Raw genomic sequence first — 25,828 nt, 5'->3', positions numbered from 1 at the left:
CTCCGGTAGAAATCTTGGGGCACTCCTTGAAGTTCTTTTTGTTGGATTGAATATTATAAATCTGAATTTGCTTTGGTGTTATTTTAGTATGAACTCTAGGATAGATCGAACGGAAAGAATAGCTTTGTGTTATTTTAGTACAAACTCTTGAATAGATCGAATGGAAAGAATAGCTTTGAGGTGGTTTCATACCCTACAAACAATTCCGTCTTATGTTCTCCGCTAGATAGGAACTTTGGAGTGATTCTTCATCGCACTTTGTGGGATAGTTATATGATCCAACTATGTTAGCATTGTTGAGAGATTGCACTAGTGAAATTATGCACCCTAGGCCTCATTTTCCATCGTTGCAATACCGCTTGTGCTCCATTTTACTATTTACTACCTTGCTGTTTTTTATTGTTCGCACTACAAAAACTCATATCTACTATCCATACTACACTTTTATCACCATCTCTTCACCGAACTAGTGCACCTATATAATTTTCCATTGTATTGGGTGTGTTGGGGACACAAGAGATTTCTTGTATTTGATTGGAGGGTTGCTTGAGAGAGACTATGTTCATCCTATGCCTCCCACGGATTGATAAACCTTAGGTCATCCACTTGAGGGAAAATTGCTACTGTCCTAAAAAACTCTGCACTTGGAGGCCCAACACGTGTCTACAAGAATAAAGTTGCATAGTAGACATTAATCTTCCATGCTACATACATTATAGGCGGTTCCCAAATAGAATGGTAAAGTTTATACTCCCCCACCACCAACAAGCACATTCCATGACTGGTCCAAAACAACGGATACCGTCCAACTAACAACAATCCTGGGGGAGTTTTGTTTGCAATTATCTTGATTTGATTTGAGCATGGGACTAGGCATCTCAGTTACCGGCCATTTTCTCGTGAATGATGAGCGGAGTCCACTCATCGTGAGAATAACCCACCTAGCATGGAAGATATAGACAACCCTAGTTGATACATGAGCTATTCGAGCATATAAAACAGAATTTCATTTGAAGGTTTAGAGTTTGGCACATGCACATTTACTTGGAACGGCAGGTAAATACCGCATATAGGTAGGTATGGTGGACTCATATGGAACAACTTTGGGGTTTATGGAAGTGGATGCACAAGCAGTATTTCCGCTTAGTACAGGTGAAGGCTAGGAATAGACTGGGAAGCGACCAACTAGAGAGCGACACAGTCATAAACATGCATTAAGATTAACCAACAATGAGTGCAAGCATAAGTAGGATATAAATCACCATGAACATAAATATCGTGGAGGCTATGTTGATTTTGTTTCAACTACATGCGTGAACATGTGCCAAGTCAAGCCACTCAAATCATTCAAAGGAGGATACCATCCTATCATACTACATCACAACCATTTTAATAGCATGTTGGCACGCAAGGTAAACCATTGTAAACTCCTAGCTAATTAAGCATGGCATGAGTAACTATAATCTCTAATTGGCATTGCAAACATGTTTCATTCATAATAGGCTGAATCAGGAACGATGAACTAATCATATTTACAAAAGCAAGATAGGTCGAGTTCATACCATCTTTTCCTCATCTCAATCATTTCATCATATATCATCATTATTGCCTTTCACTTGCACAACCGAATGGTGTGGGTAATAATAATAGTGCACGTGCATTGGACTAAGCTAGAATCTGCATACATTTATTCAAAGGAGAAGACAAGGTAACATGGGCTCTTTGTTAGACACCAATAATGCATATGAGAGCCACTCATCACTTTCATTGTGGTCTTCTCCGCTCGAACCCCAAAGAAAAGAAAAGAATTTCAAAGAATGAGAAAAACTATTTACACGGGAAATCTCCCAACAAGCAGAAGAAGAACATGAAATATTTTTGGGTTTTCTTGTTTATTTTCTACTACTACGAGCATGGAAAGTACTATGAAAAGTATGAGCACTGACAACTAGAATGAGTGTGTGAACATGAATGTAATTTCGGTGAGAAATACGTACTCCCCCAAGCTTAGGCTTTTGCCTAAGTTGGTCTACGCCCATGGATCAAAGTGGTCCTCTCCGGTGTACTGAGGAGGATCCTCGGGGTTCACTGGTTAGCGAGCTCCTGCGGATCCCACTAATAAATAGACTCCTGATATGGATCAGGAGATGGCTCTGGATCAGGCTCTGGGGATCGTGTCCACTCCCAGTACGCATAAATGTCGTCGGGCATGATAAGGTATGTGCCTGAATGAATGTTAAACAAACAAGGTGCAGGCAGGGTAATAATCTGACAAGTTTGTTCACTAAATACCAGGTTTTAAATGAGTATCTTCTCCTTATCATCACGAATAAAATCATGTGCTACCATACTTTTATAGCCTAAGAAAACAGTGGGCAACACCTTTTCTTCTTTCTCATAATGTCTAATAGGTATCTCAAAATATTTAGCAAGACACGAAGCAAAGATACCTCCAAAAATGGGGCCCTTTGTATGGTTTAGACTCAACCATTTAGCAACCATAGCGCCTAAACTGAAAGTTCTATCACGAATTAAAGCATGGCACAAAATGGCAAGGTTAGTTTCACTGAGGCCCCCACTGTTCCTGCAACCAATTAAACATCTACTAGCAAATATTGCATAGTAATGTAGGAAGGAAAATGTATACTAGTAGGTCTTGCATCTAACACTTTTCTCCTTTCCCCTATAGTAATTTTATCAATAAAATATCCCACACCACAAGGATTTTGTTCCTCGATGATGCCCTCAAAAGGCAATTTGCAAACCGCACAAAAATCATAGAGTGGCATCTCCTTAAACTCATCATATAAATAAAAATCTACCAAAGATGGTGATCTCCTAGCATGAAAATGAAAGTTTTGCATGAAAGTATTAGTGAGTAGGAGGTATTGATCACACTTATCGTGGATGAATTTGGTCAAGCCTGCATTCTCAGTCAAGTAATAAAAGTCTTCATAAATTCTAGCGGCCTTCAAGAATGCATCACAAGGGCATTTGCACGGCTGAACCTCCGTGGTGCGAGGAAGGTTGTATTTGGGCTTTTCATTCTTGTCATTCTCCTTGTCCTTCGAACCCCGACTCGAGGAGCCTCTCAACAATCTCCTCAACATTTTCTTCCTTTGAAAATTTCTGAAATTTTTAGTAACTCAAAATACAAGTGAACAAAACTCAACAAGATTTATAGCAACTACTCCGTCAAGTGCCTAGAGACTATATCATGCATTAAAACTACTTTGGACCATATAAATTTGACATGCAAGCTCAAGAACAAGGTCACCTCAGCAGCAAAAATTTGCAATAAATAAATCACTAGAACAAAAACTAAATGGACCATTGGAGGAGTCACATAGCGAAGAACAATCCCCCAAAGCAGTTTTGTGAATGGAGCTTTGAGCAAGGAGATCAAAAATGGCAGCAAAATGAGCAAGAACATGAGTTTGAGCTACGGGATGATTTTTTCTAGAGGAAGATGAAGTGTGTGGGTGCTAGAATAAGTGGAGGGGCCCATGTGGGGCCCATGAGGCAGGGGCGCGCCCAGGGGGTAGGGCGCGCCCTCCACCCTCGTATCTCACTGGTGCATCCCCCTAGTGTGTTCTTAGTGCCAGAAATTCTCAAATATTCTATAAAAAATCATACTACATTTTCAGGGCATTTGGAGAACTTTTATTTTTAGGGTATTCTTTTATTGCATGGATAATTCAGAAAACAGACAGAAAATACTAATTTTGCTTTATTTAAACTAAATAACAGAAATTAAAAGGAGGGTACAGAAGGTTGTGCCTTCTAAATTCATCCATCTCATGCTCATCAAAAGGAATCCACTAACAAGGTTGATCAAGTCTTGTTAACAAACCTCTTTCGAATAACATGAAACCAGAGAATTTTTTAATAACACTAGGTTACCTCAACGGGGATATGCATGTCCCCAACAATAAGAATATCATATTTCTTTGTGACAGTAGGGAGAGGGAATTCAAAACCTCCAATAGTAATAGTTGAGATTTTTCCAATAGAATTGATACTATGAACTTGAGATTGTTTCTTCAGAAAGTGTATCGTATGCTCATTACCATTAACATGAAAAGTGACATTGCCTTTGTTGCAACCAATAACAGCCCCTGCAGTATTCAGAAAGGGTCTGCCAAGGATGATCGACATATTGTCGTCCTCGGGAGTATCAAGAATAACAAACTCTGTTAAAATAGTAACGTTTGCAACCACAACAGGCACATCCTCACAAATACCAATGGGTATAGCAGTTGATTTATCAGCCATTTGCAAAGAGATTTCAGTAGGTGTCAACTTATTCAAATCAAGTCTACAATATAAAAAGAAAGGCATAACGCTAACACCGGCTCCAAGATCACATAAAGCAGTTTTAACATAGTTTCTTTTAATGGAGCATGGTATAGTTGGTACTCCTGGATCTCCAAGTTTCTTTGGCATTCCACCCTTCAAAGTATAATTAGCAAGCATGGTGGAAATTTGAGCTTCCGGTATCTTTCTTTTATTTGTAACAATGTCTTTCATATACTTAGCACAAGGATGCATTTTAAGCATATCAGTCAAACGCATACGCAAAAAGGTAGGTCTAATCATTTCAGCAAAGCACTCAAAATCCTCATCATCCTTTTTCTTGGATGGCTTAGGTGGAAAAGGCATGGGTTTCTGAACCCATGGTTCTATTTCTTTACTGTGCTTCCTAGCAACAAAGTCTCTCTTATCATAACATTGATTCTTTGATTGTGGTTTATCAAGATGAACATTAGGTTCAATCTCTACATCATTATTATTACTAGGTTGAGCATGAACATGAACATCATCATTAACATTATCACTAGGTTCATGTTCATCACCAGATTGTGTTTCAGCATCAGAAATATCATTGGGATTCTCAGGTGTGTCAATAACAGGTTGACTAGAAGCATGCAAAGTCCTATCCTTATTCCTTTTCTTTTTATTAGGAGGACTAGGTGTATCAGTATTAATTCTCTGAGAATCTTGATCAACTCTCTTAGGATGACCCTCAGGATACAAAGGTTCCCGGGTCATTTTACCACCTCTAGTCATAACTCTAACAGCATTATCATTGTTCTTATTATTCAACTCATTTAGCAAATCTACTTGAGTTGTAACCATGGAAGCATGTTTACTAATAAGCTTAAGATCACATTTAACCCTAGACATATAATCACTCAAGTGACCATATAAGCATTACGTTTCAATTGTCTACCAACGTAAGCATTGAAGTTTTCTTGTTTAACAATAAAATTATCAAACTCATCCAAGCATTGACTAGCAAACTTAGTAGATGGGATTTCACCCTTATGAAATCTATAGAGAGAATTTATCTTTACTACCTATGTCGGGTTATCAAGACCATGTATCTCTTTGATAGGCAATAATTCTTGACATCTTTATCTTTAATACCTTTTTCTTTCATAGATTTCTTTGCCTCTTGCATATCTTCAGGACTGAGAAATAGAATACCCATTTTCTTTGGAGTTCGCTTAGGAGTTGGTTCAAGAAGTGTCCAATCATTATCATTACTCAATATATTATTCAATAGCAATTCTGCTTGCTCAATAGTTCTTTCCCTGAAAACATAACTAGCACAACTATCCAGGTGGTCTCTGGAAGCATCGGTTAGTCCATTATAAAAGATATCAAGTATTTCATTTTTCTTGAGAGGATGATCAGGCAAAGCATAAGTAATCGAGAAAGCTATATTCCTGTCATCCAGATTTCTGCAACAGATCCGCATGATTCGGATGTTGTCTATTTCAGATTGGATGGCGCTTATTAATCATGCGACAATTATTAGTTTCCTTCCCTTTTCTACACGATCCTGCAATTAATAGTGATTAGATTCTGGTTTAACTACGATCATAATTCTAGGCAACCTTATTATCCCGTAACTCATGAATTATCGCAATTATCTTGGCCTGATTACCCCGTAATAAATGGGTTGCATCAGTTTTATCAGCTTGATTTAATTGTGTCTCCTAATTTCGAACGTAATTAGTGGGTCACCTTCTAATTTGCATGATTTTGTGAGTCCTCTTCTCATCCTAATTTTCCAGGAAAAAATAGGGTACAGGGCGAGATTCGAACTCTCAACCATAGAGAGATAAGACATGTAAATTGATCACGCTAACCAACTAGCCAAGCAATTAGTTGTGTATATTGCATTTCTTTATTTATGATATATGTATAGTTTGTTTCGAATCTTTCTTGTATGTTATAGTTTAAGACACCCTTTATAGTTATCTTGAGACACCCTCCGTAGTCACCATGTCGTTCATGATGTAGTTATCATGTTTCTCTTGTTAAAATACTCATGTGAAAGGTCGAAGGAAACCATTTCATGCTCGATAACTTCTGTGTTTAAAAAGTGATAACTAATGTACCACATGTCTCATAACTTGGGACATGATAACTAGCATGGTATCATGTCTTTAAATATCCCCAGGTAACTTGTGTCAAATAGCATGATCATTTACACGCGACGGACCTGCTAAGTTATGTACAAACACAATGGCAATATTTTCTATGTATATAGCATGATAATATAAGCTCCCAGACATGATAACTTAGGTACAAACACCACGACAACTTTTTATCCGTGAAAAGAAGTTGTCGAAAACATATCACCGATAACTTTTGTGTAAATAGCATTGGTAATATAGGCTCCAGGACCTGATAACTTAGGAACAAACACCAAGATAATTTTGAACCAGGTAAAAAAGATGTTAAAAACATGCCACCGATATTTTTTCTTGTAAATAGCATGATAATATAGTCTCCCGGACCTGATAACTTATGTACAAACACCACAATAACTCTGCCTCATGAGAAAAAGTTGTTAAAAACATACCATTGATAAATTCTGTGTAAATAACATGGTAATATACGCAGTTGGGTATGATAACTGAGGTACAAACACCATGATAACTTTGACCCGGGGAAAAAATTTGTTGAAATCATACCCCCGACAAGTTTTATGTAAATAGCATGACAATATATGCATCACATACCTCATAACTTAGGTACAAAACACTGCGGTAACTTTGACCTTAGGAAAAAGTTGTTTAAAACATACCACGAGATAACATCTGTGTAAATAGGATGATAATATATGCATAGCAGAGTTGATAATTTACTTAGCCCAAACATGGTAACTTTTGACTAAGAAATAAAGTCGTCGGAACATACCAACACGAGATCTAGTTTCGAAGGTCATGTCATGGCGTTTTTTTTTGTGAAAACGGATTTTGAGTCCGGCATACGATTTGAGTTACACAACATTTCAAAGTTTCGAAACTTGGACAATCTACGATGACATTATGTTTTCTGTCATTTCAGTGCATTTGCATGTGAGGAGAAAGTTGGAGGAAATCATTTTCATATCTGAAATTCACAAATGTAAACATCCTGGTAACTTACGTGCCGTAAACGTGATAACTTGCATACCTCAGGCATGGTAACTTTTTATCCGAAAAAAGTCGTCGGAACATATCAACATGGGATCTAGTTTCGAAAATCTCGTCGCCACGGCTCTTTTATGTAAAAAAACTTTTTCGATCCGACCGACGGTTTGAGCGGTAAAACATTTTTATTGTAGATATCTTTGGAATCTTTGCTGATGTCATCAATTTTGTTTTATATGCATGCATGCAAGACTTATTTGGGTTTGCACGTCATTGCTCTCGCACTCCGTTGCTTTTAATAATCTGAACTCAATCTACTTAATCCAGGATGCTTAATACACTGCACAGTCGTTTGGATTTGTTTCTTAAAATCGAAACGGCCGGGCGTTAGTCCAGTCCTTAAGTAATTGGAGAAGCCTCCCCCAAGCTTGTGGGAGACTCTCTTCCTCAATTTGCACAAAATTAAGTATTTCCCGCAAGGCATCTTGTTTCTCATGAGCAAGAAAATATTTTGCAGAGAAGTAATAAATCATATCCTGGGGACTACGCACACAACCAGGGGCAAGAGAATTAAACCATATCTTAGCATCACCTTTAACGAGAAAGGAAACAATTTAAGAATATAGTAATAGCAAATTGTTTCCTCATGAGTAAATAGGGTGGCTATATCATTTAGTTTAGTAAGATGTGCCAAAATAGTTTCAGATCCATAACCATAGAAAGGATCAGATTCAACCAAAGTAATCAACTCAAGATCGATAGAGAATTCATAATCCTTATCAGTAACATAGATAGGTAGCAAAAGCAGGATCATATTTCATTCTAGCATTCAAAGAGTTTCTTCATCCATAACATATCCCTCAGGTACAACAAGCAATTTATATCTAGGGGCAGAGTCTTCATCATCACATTCAATGATATCATCAGTTTCGGTAATTTCATTCTCTCTAACCCTAGCAAGTTGTTCATCAAGAAATTCACCTAGTGGCACATTATTATCAAGCAGAGAAGTAGTATCATCATAAGCATCATGCATAGCATAAGTGGCATCATCAATAACATGCGACATATCAGAATCAAAAGCAGGTGTAGGTGTCGCAAGTTTACTCAAAACAGAAGGTGAATCAAGTGTAGAGCTAGATGGCAGTTCCTTACCTCCCCTCGTAGTTGAGGGATAGATCTTGGTTTCGTTGTCTTTTAGATTCCTCATAGTGATCAATAGATATAAATCCCAAGTGACTCAGAGAATAGAGCTATGCTTCCCGGCAACAGCGCCAAGAAAAGGTCTTGATAACCCACAAGTATAGGGGATCGCAACAGTTTTTGAGGGTAGAGTATTCAACCTAAATTTATTGATTTGACACAAGGGGAGCCAAAGAATATTCTCGAGTATTAGCAGTTGAGTTGTCAATTCAACCACACCTGAAAAGAATTAATATCTGCAACAAAGTATTTAGTAGCAAAGTAGTAGTATGGAAGTAACGTAATAGTGGCAAAAGTAACAGTAGCAGTTTTGTAGCAATCATAATAGTGGAAACGGAGAAGTAACTTATCAAACATCAATATGTGAAAAGCTCGTAGGCAATGGATCAATGATGGGTAATTATGTCGGATGGCATTCATCATGCAATAGTTATAACATAGGGTGACACCAAACTAGCTCCAATTCATCAATATAATGTAGGCATGTATTCCGAATATAGTCATACATGCTTATGGAAAAGAACTTGCATGACATATTTTGTCCTACCCTCCTGTGGCAGCGGGGTCCTATTGGAAACTAAGGTATATTAAGGCCTGCTTTTAATAGAGTACCAGACCAAAGCATTAGCACTTAGTGAATACATGAACTCCTCAAACTACGGTCATCACCGTGAAGTGTCCTGACTATTGTCACTCCGGGGTTTGCCGGATTATAATACATAGTAGGTGACTATAACTTGCAAGATAGGAGCAAAAACACTCATATATTCATGAAAACGTAATAGGTTCAGATCTGAAATCATGGCACTCGGGCCCTAGTGACAAGCATTAAGCATAGAAAAGTCATAGCAACATCAATCTTAGAACATAATGGATACTAGGGATCAAACCCTAACAAAACTAACTCGATTACATGGTAAATCTCATCCAACCCATCACCGTCCAGCAAGCCTACAATGGGATTACTCACACACGACGGTGAGCATCATGAAATTGGTGATGGAGGATGGTTGAAGATGATGATGGCAACAAATTCCCCTCTCCGGAGTCCCGCACGGACTCCAGATCAGCCCTCCCAAGGAAGAGCAGGGCTTGGCGGCGGCTCTGTATCGTAAAACGTGACAAATCCTTCTCTTTGATTTTTTCTCCCTAAACGTGAATATATGGAGTTGGAGTTGAGGTCGGTGGAGGTCCAGGGGGCCCACAAGGCAGGGGCGTGCCTAGGGGGGTAGGGAACGCCCCCACCCTCGTGGCCTGGTGTGGGCCCCCTTCAGCTGATTCTTTCGCCAGTGTTTTTTATAAATTTCAAAAAGTGTCTCCGTGAAGTTTCAGGTCATTCCGAGAACTTTTATTTCTAGACAAAAATAACACCAAAGCAATTCTGGTGAAAACAACATCAGTCCGGATTAGTTCCATTCAAATCATGCAAGTTAGAGTCCAAAACAAGGGCAAAAGAGTTTGTAAAAGTAGATACATTGGAGACGTATCAGCTGGCCACCACGCCCCTCCACCTATATATAGAGGGGAGGGGCGCCCCAAGAGGACACGTAAGCCCTTGGCCCCCCTCTCTCCTGTTACTAACTCCTCTGTCTTCATTGTTTCGGTAGCGCTTGGTGTAGCCCTGCCGGAATCACGCCACCACCATCACCGTCACGCTGTTGTGCTGCCGGTGATCCCGTCTACTTCTCCTCCCTCGCTTGCTGGACTAAGGAGGAGGAGACGTCATCGAGCCATACATGTGCTGAACGCAGAGGTGTCGTCCGTTCGGTACTTCATCGGTTTGTATCACGATTGGATTGTGACGAGTACGACTACATCAACCACATGATATATGCTTCCGCTTAACGGTCCATCAACCGCGTGATATACGCTTCCGCTTAACGGTCAATGAGGGTACGTAGACACACTCTCCCCTCTTATTTATATGCTTCTCCTAGATAGATCTTGGGTGTTCGTAGGAATTTTTTGATTTTCATGCTTCGTTCCCCAACACGGGGTTGCGGCCTAACGACTAGTGTGACGAGCCAAGCTAGTGTGATGTGACACATGAGTTGTCGGGGCGGTGGGGACGGCACCCCACGGTGCTGCACTAGGACCTTGTTGGGGAACATGACATGCTAATGTTGGCGTGGCAACTGACGACTATTGGTGTTGGAGACACCAACCTCCGGTGCTCCAACAAGAACACAGGGTTGCAAGGCTATGCCACAACCTATGAACTTACTGAATTACTCACACATTTCGATCGGCCGCAAGAATAAATAATCAAAGAACACATCAAGACGGATGCTTTATTGCTAATATGTCTTACAATGGTTGTCAGATGCGATACATGATGACAAGGTCTGGCTAACTTGATAGTGAATGATGCGGTGATCATGATGGTGGTAGCTATGGAGATGGACATGGAAATGGCAGTGGCTAGGGTTTGTGGATATTACTACTTACAAGCGACGAAGATGGAGGTCTGGTGAATTTCTCTCATCTGATTCTGGCCTTGGCCTTTAAATAAAGTTGGAGGGTTGGATGCCATGGTGTCGTGGGTACCTAGTACAAGCTCTGGTAAGAGCACGTGTGCTCGTACCAGACACCGTCTTGCTCTCTGGAATGTTTCCCGTGCCTCCCACCTGATCCTTCTTATCTCCTGTTTGTTCCTTTCCATTTATGCATTGATTTAGTCCATGTATGGCCAATTCCTATGGAAACAACATTAAGAGAGGATTTTTGGAATCCTTTGCATTCATTAGTCATTACTCATTAGTACTAATATCGGAGCAGATATCTCAGCTTTTATGAAATAAACTGGTTTAAACTCAGGTGTGATGATCGTAAAAATAACAGTCATTAACATATCATGGCGAGGGTCTTGCATGTCACGAGAAACCGACTTTCTCGGAATGGCCAAACTCCATGTTTTATGTCATTTCGTTAGGGTTTGAAGGTGCTTCTAGACTTTTTGAGAGGGGAGAACTATTCGGGGAGGCGGCCTGCCTATTCACAGACACTTAAGAGAGTCAATATTGGAGTGGGTTGTTGATATGTCTCCAACGTATATATAATTTTTTATTGTTCCATGCTGTTATATTATCAATCTTGGATGTTTATATACATTTACTAGCAACTTTATATCATTTTTGGGACTAACCTATTAACTTAGTGCCCAGTGCCAATTGTTGTTTTTTGTTTGTTTTTACTTTGCAGTATATCAATACCAAACGAAGTCCAATTGCCACAACAATTTTTGGAGATATTTTCTGGAAAGAAGAGACACTTGAAGCTTTTGGAGGCCAGGAGAGGAGGCTCATGGGGCCCACTAGGCACCAGGGTGCACCAGGGGCCTCTGACACGCCTTGGTGGGTAGTGGGACCCACAGGCACCGCCTTGACATACCTCTGACTCTATAAATACTCTAAAATCCCCAAAACCCTAGGGGAGTCGACAAAATAATATTTCCGCCGCTGCAAGTTCCAAAACCACGAGATACAATCTAGAGTCCTTTTTTGGCACTCTGCCGGAGGTGGCAACAATCATGGAGGGGTTCTTCATCATCCTTGCTTCTCCTCCGATGATGCGTGGGTAGTTTACCATAGACTTATGGGTCCGTAGTTAGTAGCTAGATGACTTCTTCTCTCTTTTTGATCTTCAATACAATGTTCTTCTCGATGTTCTTGGAGATTTATCTGATGTAACTCTTTTTTTGCGGTGTGTTTGTTGGGATCCGATGAATTGTGAGTTTATGATCAGATCTCACTACAAAAAAATACACTTCCGTGATGATACGTGTTTGTCATAGTAGGTCACGTTTTCTGTCATGCATGTACATCCATGACGATTTTATGACAGAATCAAGATAGTCATACCTGTGTTGTCGTAGAAGTGTTCCATGACATTACCAAAATTATCATCACGGAAGTGTACACTTCCATGACGATAAATCGCGCGTCATAGAAGTGCTTTCGTCAAGGGTGACCGACATGTGGCATCAATCGTAACGGAACGCCGTTAAGCTATTGGGTTCTGTTTTGGATCCGATAACCCGTTAACAGCCCCGACCAATGGGGATTTTCCACGTGTAAAATCATCATTGGCTGGAGGAAACACATGTCGGCTCACCGTTGGGACATATGTCATCCACTCATTGGACTGAAGGAGCCTATGATACGTCGACACGTGGCACGGCCCAACAGAGGCCCATTCCTGTGAAAAGGCCGGCCCATTTGACTTGGTCAAAAGGTGGCGGCCCGGCCCACGGAAAGCCTGTTAATGGCATGTTTGCATATATCCCATTTACAACCCGCTAACCCAGGGCCCGTTACGACCTATCCGAATTAGGCCCAATAGCATCATGTGGGCCGTCCAATATAATTCCAGCCCATTTTAACTTCCGGCCCATGTATGGCCCATGATGGTTTTCGGCCCATATGAGGCCCTTTGTAACTCTTGGCCCATTAATGGCCCGTGGTGAAACTGGCCCGTAATGAATAGTGTATCACTTTATACCCATTAACGGCATGTTATTCCGTTGGGCTGTTTCCAGCCCATGTTATCTTTCGGCCTTCTTAGGGCCCATTTATTCTTGGGCTCATTTCCAGCATTTGTTTACTTACGGCCCATTACTATCATTTTCTACTTGTGGGCCAAATTCAGCCCGTGGTTACAGTCGGCCCGTTTGTGGCCCGTTAATACATTGCGCCATTTTCATAGCGTCATCAAATACGGCCGATTAACGATGGCCCATTATGGTTGGCCCATGAACGGACGATTCCAACTCTAGCCCGTTTACAGCCATAATGCGGTCTGTTATTGGCCCATGTTTGGCCAACCGATCATACGGCCTGTAGAAGGCCCATTGATGATACGGCCCGTAGAAGGCCCATTGTTTCTACGGCCCGTATAAGGCCTATTGTTTCTACGCCCCGTAGAAGGCCCATTGTTTCTACGACCCTTAGAAGGCCCATTGTTTCTACGACCTGTAGGAGGGCCATGGTAACTACAGTAAATATGTAGCCCATGGTTATTGTGGCCTAGTTTTCAAAAATAGGTTATTGCGGCCACTAACAAACCGCGGAAAAAGAACTTTACTGACTACAAGCAAAAAAATAAACAAGAAAATAAAGAAATAAATAAGCAAGCAACTTATGCTAGGCTATCACGGCTATTACACATATTACATCCACTGGGCATCAAACTTCGCCACCAGTGCAAATATAGGGAGCAAAGCAGCATATAAACGCCACAGCAAAACAAGTCCAGAACTGAAACCACTTCAGAAGAGCTCAAGAAATAATATCGTAGGTACCCATAATGCTGGCAAGATGCTTAGCAAGCTTATTAACTTTCTCTTGTTTGGCGCTTAAATCCTGCAGCACTTGCTGTTGCACCAGAAATTTATATGCATCTGAATTCTGCAGGGACTTCCTCAGTCCTTCGGCTTCCTGTCGCATAACTTCTGATCGATGTCTTTCAACTTGAAGTTGATACTCAAGAAGCTGAATTGATTCACGCAATGAGTTCGAAGAGCTGGTGCCAGCAGTAGTAGCCAGTAACTCGAACACTACATCAAGATAGGACTTTGGGGTTGTCTCAGTGTCTTCAATATAGTTTTTATCAGCTTTCTTGGAGACCAATAGGGATGTCTCACTATCTTGAACCTTATCTACACTACTTCCTTTGCCATTGCATAACGGGGTACTCTTCTCCAATCTTTTATCCGCGTTCTAAAAGAGAAACAAACAAACACATCACAGGTTTACAATGTAGTATATGAAACTCATTTTGGTAAACCAGTTCAGTAGTAAGGTGGACAGGATAACAACATGAAACAAACATATATCTATGTAGTATGGTCATTGTATGGTCTATATCATTCTAGTTTATGTTGCCAAATCAAGATAGATACAGTTCGAATCATATCTATTTAAGACAAAGCAGCATAGACAGAATATAAGTGTGGGAAACGACACAACAATAACAACACTTGTAATGTGCATGGCATGAGAACATAACTGTTTATTCAATTGAAACTGAAATCAACATAGAGCAAGTTACAGCAGCAAACACGTTAAATAAACAGGTTTAAAACATACCTATTGCACCATTGGAGTTTCAATTGCATCCATCAAATTTGAAATTAGTTGGTATGAGTAAATACAGTGATGCAAGAGCAAAGTAGTATGAACCACAGCTACGGAACCTGACCTGAGAACAATTCTTCTTCTGCTTTAAGCGTTGACTTGGGGTTCAGAGTGGTGGTCCTCGTGCTTTGGGCACTGTAGTTGCCTTACTAACTGCTCGTGTTTGGGTGTCCTGTGGTGGAGACGGTGTTGTGCCAACGGGAACTGGGTTACTATCTGCTGGGGTTGGGGTTAGAAGGGGTGTAGCTGGTTCTCTGTCCAACTGGGTAGGGGTACAATCTGCGTGAGTCTGGGTTATGTGTGGCGGGGATGGTTCTTGGGAAAGCACAACCATGGTTCTATCTGCATCGACAGGTAGCACGATCTTTTCTGAAGACCGTGTTTTTACTCCCACAGATACTGCCATCACCCCCTCCAATTGAAATGGCTGATAAATAAGAAAAGTTTTTGAATGTACAGACATTGTAAGATAGGCAGGTGCAATGGATAGTAGGGAAGAAAATAGGGCATGAAATTATTCACATTGATGTTGTCTAACCAAACAGAATAGCAGGACATAATTTCACATATATGATGGCTAATAAAACAGGATAGCATGACACAATTTCACATGTATAATGGCTAACTAAACAGGATAGAATGACATACTTCAAAATATGATGACTATGTAAACAGAATGACATGATATAACTATACGATGTATCTGTTAAAGTGGTTGGCATGCTATAAATCACAAACATGTCGTTGATGGAAACATGATGGCATGATATAATTCATGGATAGAATGACATAATTTAAAATATGATGACTATGTAAATAGGATGAGATGATATAACTATATTATGTCTTTAGAAAATGGGTTGGCATGCCATAATTCAGATACATGCTGTCTATGTAAACATGATGGCTTGATATAACTCAAATATATGATTTATATACTAAGGAAGTGTGCAGAGGGCAATCACATATATGATGTGTCAACTAAGGAGATGGCATTCAATATTGTGTATATGATGTAAAAACTAAGAATTGCAATACAACATATACATGATATGAGTAATATAACCCTGCCAAGTTTGAGCATACACCTCAGGGGATAATAGGACTAGTCATCTGCCTCTGAGTCCTCCTCTGAAGAGCTATCTGTAACCAGTAAGATAGCTGCTTCAGCAGGTGGCATTGTCTGCTCTGAAAACCTTGTTTTTACTCCAGATTTCTCCATCACCAATTCAAATGGCTGATGCACATGAAGAGCAGTTGAATATACAAACATTGTCGACAAAAGCAATGAGAAATACAAAAAAAGGACGGCATGATATAATTCACATATACGGCGCTTGGCTAAACAGCATGGCATTGCATAATTCACATATATAATGTCTTGCAACAATATGGCATTGCATAATTCACATATATGGTAATTAGACACTAAACAAGTGGCATTCACACAAAGCAATGCAAGATACCATACGCCCGATATGAGCAATGCACCTCGGGGGGGGGGGATAGGACTGGTCATCTGTCTCAGAATCCTCCTCTGAGGAGCTATCTGTAACCAGCAAGACATGTGCTTCATCATATAGCATTGTCTGCTCTGAAGACCTTGTTTCCACTTCAAATTTTTCCATGACCGTGTCGAATGGATAATGCACATGAAGAGTAATTGAATGTACTAAAATTATTGAAAAATTTAACAAGTAATAAAAAAATGATGGCGTGATATAATTCACATATAAGATGACTGACTAACCAGGGTGGCATTGCAAAATTCACATATATGATGCTTGGCTAAACAAGATGGCATTGCATGATTCACATATACGTTAAAGAAACTAAACAGATGGTATTGGCACAAAGCATGTCTAAACTAAGCAGATGACATCTTGGATGTATACAGTAAACAATGCAAGGCACCATATCCATGATATTACCAACATCAGCATGCCAAGTTAGAGAGAAGACCTCATGGGGTAAGTAGGAGTGGTCTTCTCCTTCTGAATCCCCCTCAGAATAGTTATCTTCCTCTTGATTACAATCCGAAATGGGTGGAGGGGGGGCTGCCTTTGCGCCCACCGTGGAGCGACGTCTGCATGAAATTTTATTGCCACGCAAGGGTCATCTCTTTTTCTCTACATGACCAGTTCCATTGTGTACAATAACTGACATGCATAGGAATAAAACATAGTGACATTATGTAAGGAGTGCATGCACGAATCCAGAGTGATGGTAGCAAACTATGGATAGACCCAAAACCAATGATAGCACGCAGATAATAGCTTTAGTTAAAAAATACAGATAATGGATCCTTTAATGTTTGTTTGCACCCAACATGAAACTCATAGTAGACACCCAAGATTAACCAGATAGTAGACAGATAATACTGATTGCTGCCCCAATATGTATCCCACAACCATTTAAAAACTCAAATTTCAACATTCGTTTGGATCTGACTCGGAGTCTAATCGGTGAACATGACGATAATGTAGCATGTCATCATATTAAGTGATGCACAACTAAGCATACACGAAAGAGTGTGACCTCTCTTGCGGACCCGTGTAGTCCTCAAGGTCATCTACTCAGTTGATGATGGTAATGCAGTTGTCGTGGCTGCCGGCGGCGGGGAAGAAGATCTGAGGCGGCGAAAGACAATCTGGAGAGTGGATCCCTCCTGTGGTGAACCCTTCCGTCGTTGGAGTAGCTGAGCTGGGTGGAACACAGCGCCGCAGGAGCAGGACAAACCACACAAGGTTTTCTTTGACACATATCTGTAACATAAGTAATTGTGCAAGGGCTTGTTTGAATTTGAGGATTCTAACAATGCAGGGATAGGAAATAGACATGAATAGGATAGGAATGCACGTGCAAAGCAGAGAATCTAAAAACACAGGATTTCTGCCAATCTGGGTATTTGATTCACAAGAATTGGAAGATCACAGGATGCAAAGAAGCATGGTGAGATTAAGTCAAACCACAAGAAAATGTAAGGTTATAATGCTATTATGCTACTATATCTTAGTCTTGTGCTTCATGAATAGGAATTTGAAAAGGAGGACAAGTGGAAATTAAAATTCCTACGGTTTTTCTTTCAAGGAGACACTAAAGAAACAAATCCTATAGTTTTCCTTTGCTCCATTCCTTTGCACCAAATTCATGAAAAGTAGTACCATAGGAAACTTTCCAATTCCTATGTTTTTCATTCACTTTTCCTTTCAAGCACTGGCGATTCTAGTAGGTAGGCTTGAGCAAGGAAAAGCCTACACTAAAAAATGTTTTTGTGCTACTTCTATTACTTTGCACCCAGGCCACTGCCCTACTAGCTCAACTCCCAGGCCCATCGACAAATGCACAACTCAAATGCGCAGAGATAAATAATGATGGCGTTCAAGAGAGTCCATCACGGATAGCTAAGTTGCCTGGTACCTCGTTGCTTGTCATATAGTAGGATAAAATAATCGTATTTCACGTTACTACGTGTGCTTAGTGGACAATATATATAACATGTAGAGTAAAAAAGAGATGCAACAAGTGTACAACCTCTTTGGCGAAGCCATGTCGATCTCAGCGTGATTGCGTTGGCCGGTGAGGATGCTCTGGCTGACTTGGTTGTCGGAGGAGGGGAAGAAGATCTTAGGCATTTGGAGATGGAGCTCGAGGTACTGCTCCGCGGTGATGGAGGGTTTTGTCGGTGGAGCAGCTCTGGTGAGTTCTACAACGCCGAGGCTGAAGCAGGACAAGAGAGACAACGTTAACCTGAGTGGAATTCTAATAGCATCTCCAATAGATGCCGTAAAATACATAACCACAAAGTGCTAGATGTAAAATACATCAGTTGCTCATCTCTGAACTTAACTGTCGAAACTGAATTTAACTGTCGAAACTGAACTTAACTGTCCAAACTGAATTTTGCTGTGGAAACTGAATTTTGTTGTCGAAACTGAATTTTACTGTCGAAACTGAACGCACTAGAGGTGAGGCTACATGTTAGTCGACTGACTTTTTCGTCTCTGGTCAGTCGATTTTGTAGCCGTTGAATACAAAATCAAGGTCCTGCAATTCATCTTCAACCTTCACCCCCTTGAGCCGCCAGCCACCACCAGCCAAACAGCCTTCCCCCGCCGCCCGCGGCCGGCGGTGCGCAGCCCCGCCCGCCCCAAAAACACTCCCCACCGCCGGTCCGCCACCGCCCCGGCCATCCCTATAGGCCCCCCCGTGCCGAGCTTTTTCTCCTGCGATCCCCATGCCACTGCCCCACCATCGTCGGCGACCATCGCCCCCACCCTGAACCCTAAGATAGATAGTGGGGTACCTCTCCGGCGAGCCCCCCTCCCCACTGCGGTTGGTTCTTCCTTAACTCCAGCGAGCCCTCCCACCCCCTGAAAATCGACTGACCCAAAAGTCGATTCAGTCGACTAAAGTGTAGCTAAATTGGAGCAGCATCGCAAGCAAGAGCAAGAGCGAGAGAAGCAACGTCAGCAAGAGTAAGAGTAGACCAGGCAGGGGACCGTGAGCAAGAGTAGAGCAGCAGCACAAGCGAGAGCTAAAGCAGTAGAAGCTCCTACTGATGTGGACGTCGCCACCGAGGGAGCGATGCCGTGGAGGAAGTGGCCGGCGACACCGCCGTGGATGGAGCCGCGCCATGTAGGCTCCGGACCGAACGCCGGCAGCACCGTGAGATTGTATCAAGAAGAAAATGCGGCGATTAGTGTACAACCTCTTTGGTGGCACCGATTAGGCCGCAACTTCATCAGAGGAAATTTTGATGATGATGCTCTTCTGGTGGTGCAGGTGATGATGGCGGTGTGGGAATGGAGGTGGCACGAAAGACGAGGGGAACATCGGGGAAGTTCCTTGGAAGTGGAGGACAAGGTGGCTAAACTGGCGAGACGACGAGATCGACGACAGATCCTCATCCTATACGGTAGATTAGGGGCGTTGAGGTGTTGTTGTGGACGATGTCATCGCGTAAGAGGCTCCGACTGGGTGGCAGACGGAAGAGGGTGTGGGGCTTCGCGGGTTTTCACGTCCTCGGTGTATGAATGGGTGGGAGGATGGGATGGGAGTGGGGAACCATGGCTTAGGGATGCGCTTGTCCGAAATGTGGGGTAAGTTACAGAAGTACCCCCACCGATTTGAGGCGGTTCTTTTGGTTCAGGGGTAGCACGGGCATTTTGCATGCTGGGATTTCACAGGAGGTGGGAGTTTTTGCACGTGTTGTAATTTTGGAATAGCAAGGCGTGGGTTGAGATGGAGGGAGTTGTCAGAGCACAACGAGACAAAGATATATCTTAAATATTTTGGGGTAACAAGGTGCGGGTTGAAGAGGCGGGAGTTTTGCAGCACGATAGACAGAGACGCTAGCTTGAAATTTCGGCATAACAAGGCGCGGCTTGAAATTTTGGGAGAACAGGCTTAACATGTACCCCAAAAAAAGACAATTCGCACCTCATCACTATAGAGAGCCATGTCCCGTTTTACTATATTACTAGAAATGCATTCAAATACAACAAAAAAAACTAAAAAAATCGGGACAACAAACATAACGTGTACAGTACCAAAACAATTTGCACTTCCCTCAACAATAAAAAAACAATGTGTGTTGTCTAGCATATGGACTAAACTTGAGAGTACATTTTCCCTATTTGAATGGGATTGTACTCGGGTTAGTTATACAACCATCTAAATATTATCTTCACAACACATGGCATGAATATAGGAGAAGTAAATTCCTATATAAATACGAACTACATGTACATACGATCTCAAATTCAAATATATGTATCCATTTTGTGTTGAATTCAAATCATAGTACATGTATGCTCCAGCTAGATGTTCTGAATCTAAACCATGTATGATATACTACGTGCAATGTGTTTAACACGCACAACACACACACAAACACCATTTAGACTAGTAAGGTACATGTGCATTGCACGCATGAGATTTGGCAACCAAATTATGAATAAATACCACATTATAGCATGTAAGATTTGAGTCATATATGCATGATGTAGATGTTAGTTTAACTCTTATAGTTCATTTCATTCAAAATCATCTAGTTTTTATAAGAAAGCTAGTCTATTTTAAGATTCATGGAATTGTGCGTTGTAAGGCGTAAAGTAAAAACAAATAATGGCAAATCATGTAGAAAAACATTTGGACAATTATGATACAGAAGATTCTAGAACAAAGAAGAAGTGCTTGTGTTCTGAGGTTTGTGCATTATGCTTAAGTTCAACCAAGGAGTCTTCTACACTACTAGGGAAAAGGCTAGCAGCAACGCGGGTTTTAGGTGTATCATTAGCGCGGGGAGTGGCGCTACTAATAAGGCGCTACAGTTAACACATAGCAGTAGCATGTGGTCACCGGCGCTACTGCTACACAAGTGTAGCAGCAGCGCGGTTTGTGGAAGCTCGCTACTGCTAGTAGCTCTAGCGCGCTTTGCCATGACGCGCTACTGCTATCGCGGCGCTGCTGCTAACTCTTATACACTTTCTACTGCTAATTTAAGTAGTTTTTTGTTTTTTTTCGGCATATTTGTTTTGTATTTGAACATGCTTTATAGAAGAATCTTTAGCACATAGAAATGCCATCATGATACACATACAAATGCATGCGAGACCACAAATGTAATCATAGCATATACATACAAATAGTCTCATCATAATCATCATCCAACACAAAGTGGTATCTTGTCATCATCTCGAAAATAGCGATACATGCAAGTCTCGAATACTTGTAACTACAACAACATCATCCATCTAAACAAAGGTATACACAAGAAGAGCTATCACTATGAGTGAGAGCGGAACTATGCAGTACATGAGGTGGCGGTTACGAGTCCTCTCTCGCGCTAGCATGAACCTCAAGTAACTAGCTTCTCCTTCTTGTCTGCTTTTGAAGCCTTTATGGCTGGCGCCCGTGAACCCATTCACTTGCGCCTGACACTCATGCCACTCGTTGTACACCCCCGGAACCTTCCCTTTGTACACGACATAGCAATTCCATCTCGCCATCAAGAAACTAGGTACCTGTTAGAGATGCATGTTCATGAAGAGGATGTACAATCATATATATGCAACAAAATATACTAGAGAAACACCGAAAAAGAAAGGGTTAGCAACTAGATGCAACATCCTGTACGCAAATTAATTAACTAGAGGTACGTAGGTCATCGTACGCAAACTAACAAAGTAGCGTTACGCAAGTTCGGCAGGGACCGTGGACATCACAAAGTTTCATCGCTACAAAAAGTATACAAGTTCAACCGACACATATCATCATCATCATCGGCATCATAAATCACTAGAAGTTCCATCCTTCCATATCATCGAGGATGAACCCTAGCTTCTTGAATGACATGAGGTCTAGACGTTGCATGCCTATGCGAGTTCGGATGTCAGCTCGCGATATAGGGGCGTGGTGGAACATCGCCTTGTCATCGACGACTTCTTTCATGATGATCGTTGCAATGTCGCTTTGGATGCGAAAGAAGTCATCTCTGAGTTTATAATCCGCTTCTCCATGAGATTCTAGCCACTTGTGGATATGATCATCATTTCTGCTTCTCATGCGAAGCTTTTGGTGATCCTTGTTGAACAGAATCATGAGATGGACGATGTAGAATCCATCCTTCTTGCTTTGTTTTGGGACATGGATGCAAGAGAAGTTAGTTTTATGCGCGAAACCCATCTTCTTGTTCCTTTGTTTCTTGATCTACATGTGGCCACCTCTAAACCTGAAGCCTTGGAGAGCATCATCTAGAATATTCATTATGTGGGTGTAGTCTTTTATCTCGTAGTCTCTGGAAGGGTCAAAATACACGGCGTGGGAGACTTGCGGGTAAAGAACGATAAGGACGGCGTGCCCGTTGCTGCGGGGAAAAGACACCTCAAATTATTCCCCATATGAGAGAGAAGGAATTATTGAAATGTACGAAAGGGTTTTTTGAGAACTGACGACAGTGGGGGAGGTCCCCACTGACTTTATATTAAATAGTTAAAGGGTTAGTAGAGTCCCAAGAGTCCAGTCCAGTCAGCCTACAACCCTAATACACAATGACTACTACATGGAAAAAGGAGGGGGGCAAGAAGAAGAGTTACAGAAGGTGATATCCCCCTAATTACAAGGCAGCTACTAGGGACAGGATATAAGGAGCATGCTCCTGCTTGGCCCTATGGACCAACAGAGCAAAATCATGCATGAATCTGTTCTTCCAGGAAGTGAAGGACGGCTGGATCCCTCTGAAGTGTTTATCATTCCTTTCCTTCCAGATCCCCCAGGCCGCCACCGTGAACACCTCCATGAACATGTGTCCATTCCAAGTGTTATTACCAGCGTGCAATAATGTGAGCCTACAGTCCCCAACTGGCCACTGAATCCCAATACTATCCCAACATCGTTTACTAAAAGGACAATTAAAGAAGAGGTGAGCAACGTCCTCTTCAGGTGGGTTTTGACAGAGCAAGCAGGCATAATCATCATTCTGGATTTTATAGTGCCTCCCTCTCAGCATATTTCTGGTGTTCAAACGGTCAGCCAGCAGCAACCACGCAAACATTTTCCATTGCATGGTACATTTGGTCTTCCAAATCCAGCAAAAGGCCTCATCCACCAGCACATCCTTGAAGCAATGCTCATAAAATTTTGTGGCTTTAAAACCACTCCCCCCCCCCACACACACTTCCAAGCATCATCCCTGACAGTCAGAGACACATCCGACGTGGCCAGCTGCAAGTTGGTCACCTCAAGCCGAGCTTCCATCGAGAGTGGGAGGTGAAACACATCTCCTAACCTCACCGAGGAAAGTAGTGACTGGACTGACACATCTTGATCCCTGGCAAAGGAAAAGGCTCTCGGGAATGTGTCCTTGAGCAGGCCATCTTTCCATTCATAATTCCAGAAGAGGATCGAGTCACCCGACCCAACAGTCGCCCTAGTAAACCCTCTGTAGATATCAGACAACTGCATGAGATCTTTCCACCAGAACGAGCCACAAGGGTCCATTGCATGTGGGGTTTGATGGTTGTAGTACGAATTCCAGACAAGCTGAACCCATGGAACATCTTGTTTGTTGTAGAATTTATGAAGTTGTTTCAACAACAGGCCCTGATTCTAAACTTTGAGGTTTATGATTCCCAAGCCTCCTTTGTTCTTCGGCCTGCAAACCATGTCCCAACCTGCTAGGGAATTGCCTTTGGTGCCATCCTCTGTTTTTCTCAGCCACAGACAGGATCTTCGGAGTTTGTCCAGGTGTTCAATGATCCTGGGGTTTAACTTGATGGAACACATTGCATATATCGCGAGCGAGGTCACGACTGAGTTCAGAAGAGTCAGCTTGGAACCATAGTCAAGCAAGGAATCTGCTGCTGGAATTTCTCTCTGCATTGCGGTGACCATGGGCAACAAATCAATAACCGTGGGGCGGGTGGTTCCCATAGGCAACCCAAGATATGTGAATGGCATTTGTCCAACGATGCATCCAAAAATCTCTGCCAAATCGCTCGTCTCCGCCGGCTCCAGGTTGATTGGGACAATCGTTGATTTGTGAAAATTGATTTTCAGGCCAACAGACGTAGCGTAGTCCAGCAGTATTTTCTTGAGGACACGAGCTTGATTCGGGCAAGCTAGAAAGACCAGGATCGTGTTGTCGGCATACTGAATAACAAGGTAGTTGTTATCGTGTGATGGAATCGGCAGGTGTAGTTGCCCATCTCTGCAGGCCTCATTGATCGCCGCTTGTAAGAGGTCTGCAGCGAGAACGAAAATTAGAGGCGAGAGCGGACCTCCTTGTCTCATTCCACACAGACAGGCGAATTGCTTCCCCGGGGTACCATTGAGCAACACGGAGGAAGTGCCTATGGAGAAAATGCTTCTGATCCAACCAATCCACCTCTCATCAAAGCCCATATGGCTCATGATCTCAATCATGGGTTCATGCTGGATTGTGTCAAAAGCTTTTGCAAAGTCTAACTTGAGCAGACAGCAAGCACGGCCCGAAGCTTGACACTGATGGATATATTCGAAGGCCCAAGCCAGGCAGTCCTGAATCGATCTCCCTTTAAGAAAACCGTACTGGTTTTTATGGATGATTTGGATAATTACTTTCTGCAACCGATTAGCCAGGAGTTTGGTTATCAACTTCAGACAGCAGTTCAGGAGGGTAATGGGCCTGTAATCATTAGCAGTCTTAGGCGAGTAGGATTTCGGGATTAAGGTAATAAACCCCAAGTTTAGGCTCTGCAGGTCCAAATTTCCATCATAGAAATCTGCACAAAGGGTGTAAAAATCATGCTTTATGATATGCCAGCATGATTTTAAGAAGCACCCATTAAAACCATCTGGTCCAGGCGCACGGTCGGGAGGCATTTCTTGGACTACTTTATCGATCTCCTCATGTGCAAAAGGTTTTGTCAGATCCTCTAGACCTTCCACTTTTTTAATTAATCGAGACAGATCAAACTTCATGTCATGTGGTTCCGCCCTGCCCAACCTGTTTTTGTATGTCTGGTAAAGCTCAAGCGCTTTCCCTGCATGGTCAGAAACAATTGATCCATCAGATAATTTCAGAGAGGCGATCGAGTTTCTTCTGAAACACTCACTCGCTGCGGAGTGAAAGAACTTAGTGTTGTCCCCCCACACTGGAATCATCTAACCGTGTACCTCTTCCTCCAGTATTCTTGTTTATAACCAAGGAGGACAACCAAATGTTCCTTAAGAATAGCACGGAAGATCTTCTCTAGGATTGTGAGAGGCCTCAAATCCTCAATCCCATCCAATTCAAGAAGAGCCCAATTGGAGTTATCAATACACAAATTCAGTCTGGAGATATTCTTGCTCCACTTCTTAAGAGCATATCTGAGATGCTTAAATTTTTTGCACAACATGGCAGCCGAGTTATGTGCAAAACAACTTTTGTTCCAGGTGGACTGCACAACTTCAAAGAACCCAGGGTGTGATATCCAGAAGTTCTCAAAACAAAAGATTTTCGACTTAGGGACAGAAGTCTCAATTGAGATCACACACGACACATGATCCGAGGCTGGTTTTGGGAGAGGTGCAACA

The sequence above is a fragment of the Triticum dicoccoides genome, chromosome 1B, assembly GCF_002162155.2.
Source record: "Triticum dicoccoides isolate Atlit2015 ecotype Zavitan chromosome 1B, WEW_v2.0, whole genome shotgun sequence".
Lineage (NCBI taxonomy): Eukaryota > Viridiplantae > Streptophyta > Magnoliopsida > Poales > Poaceae > Triticum > Triticum dicoccoides.
This window is presented reverse-complemented; position numbering follows the sequence as displayed.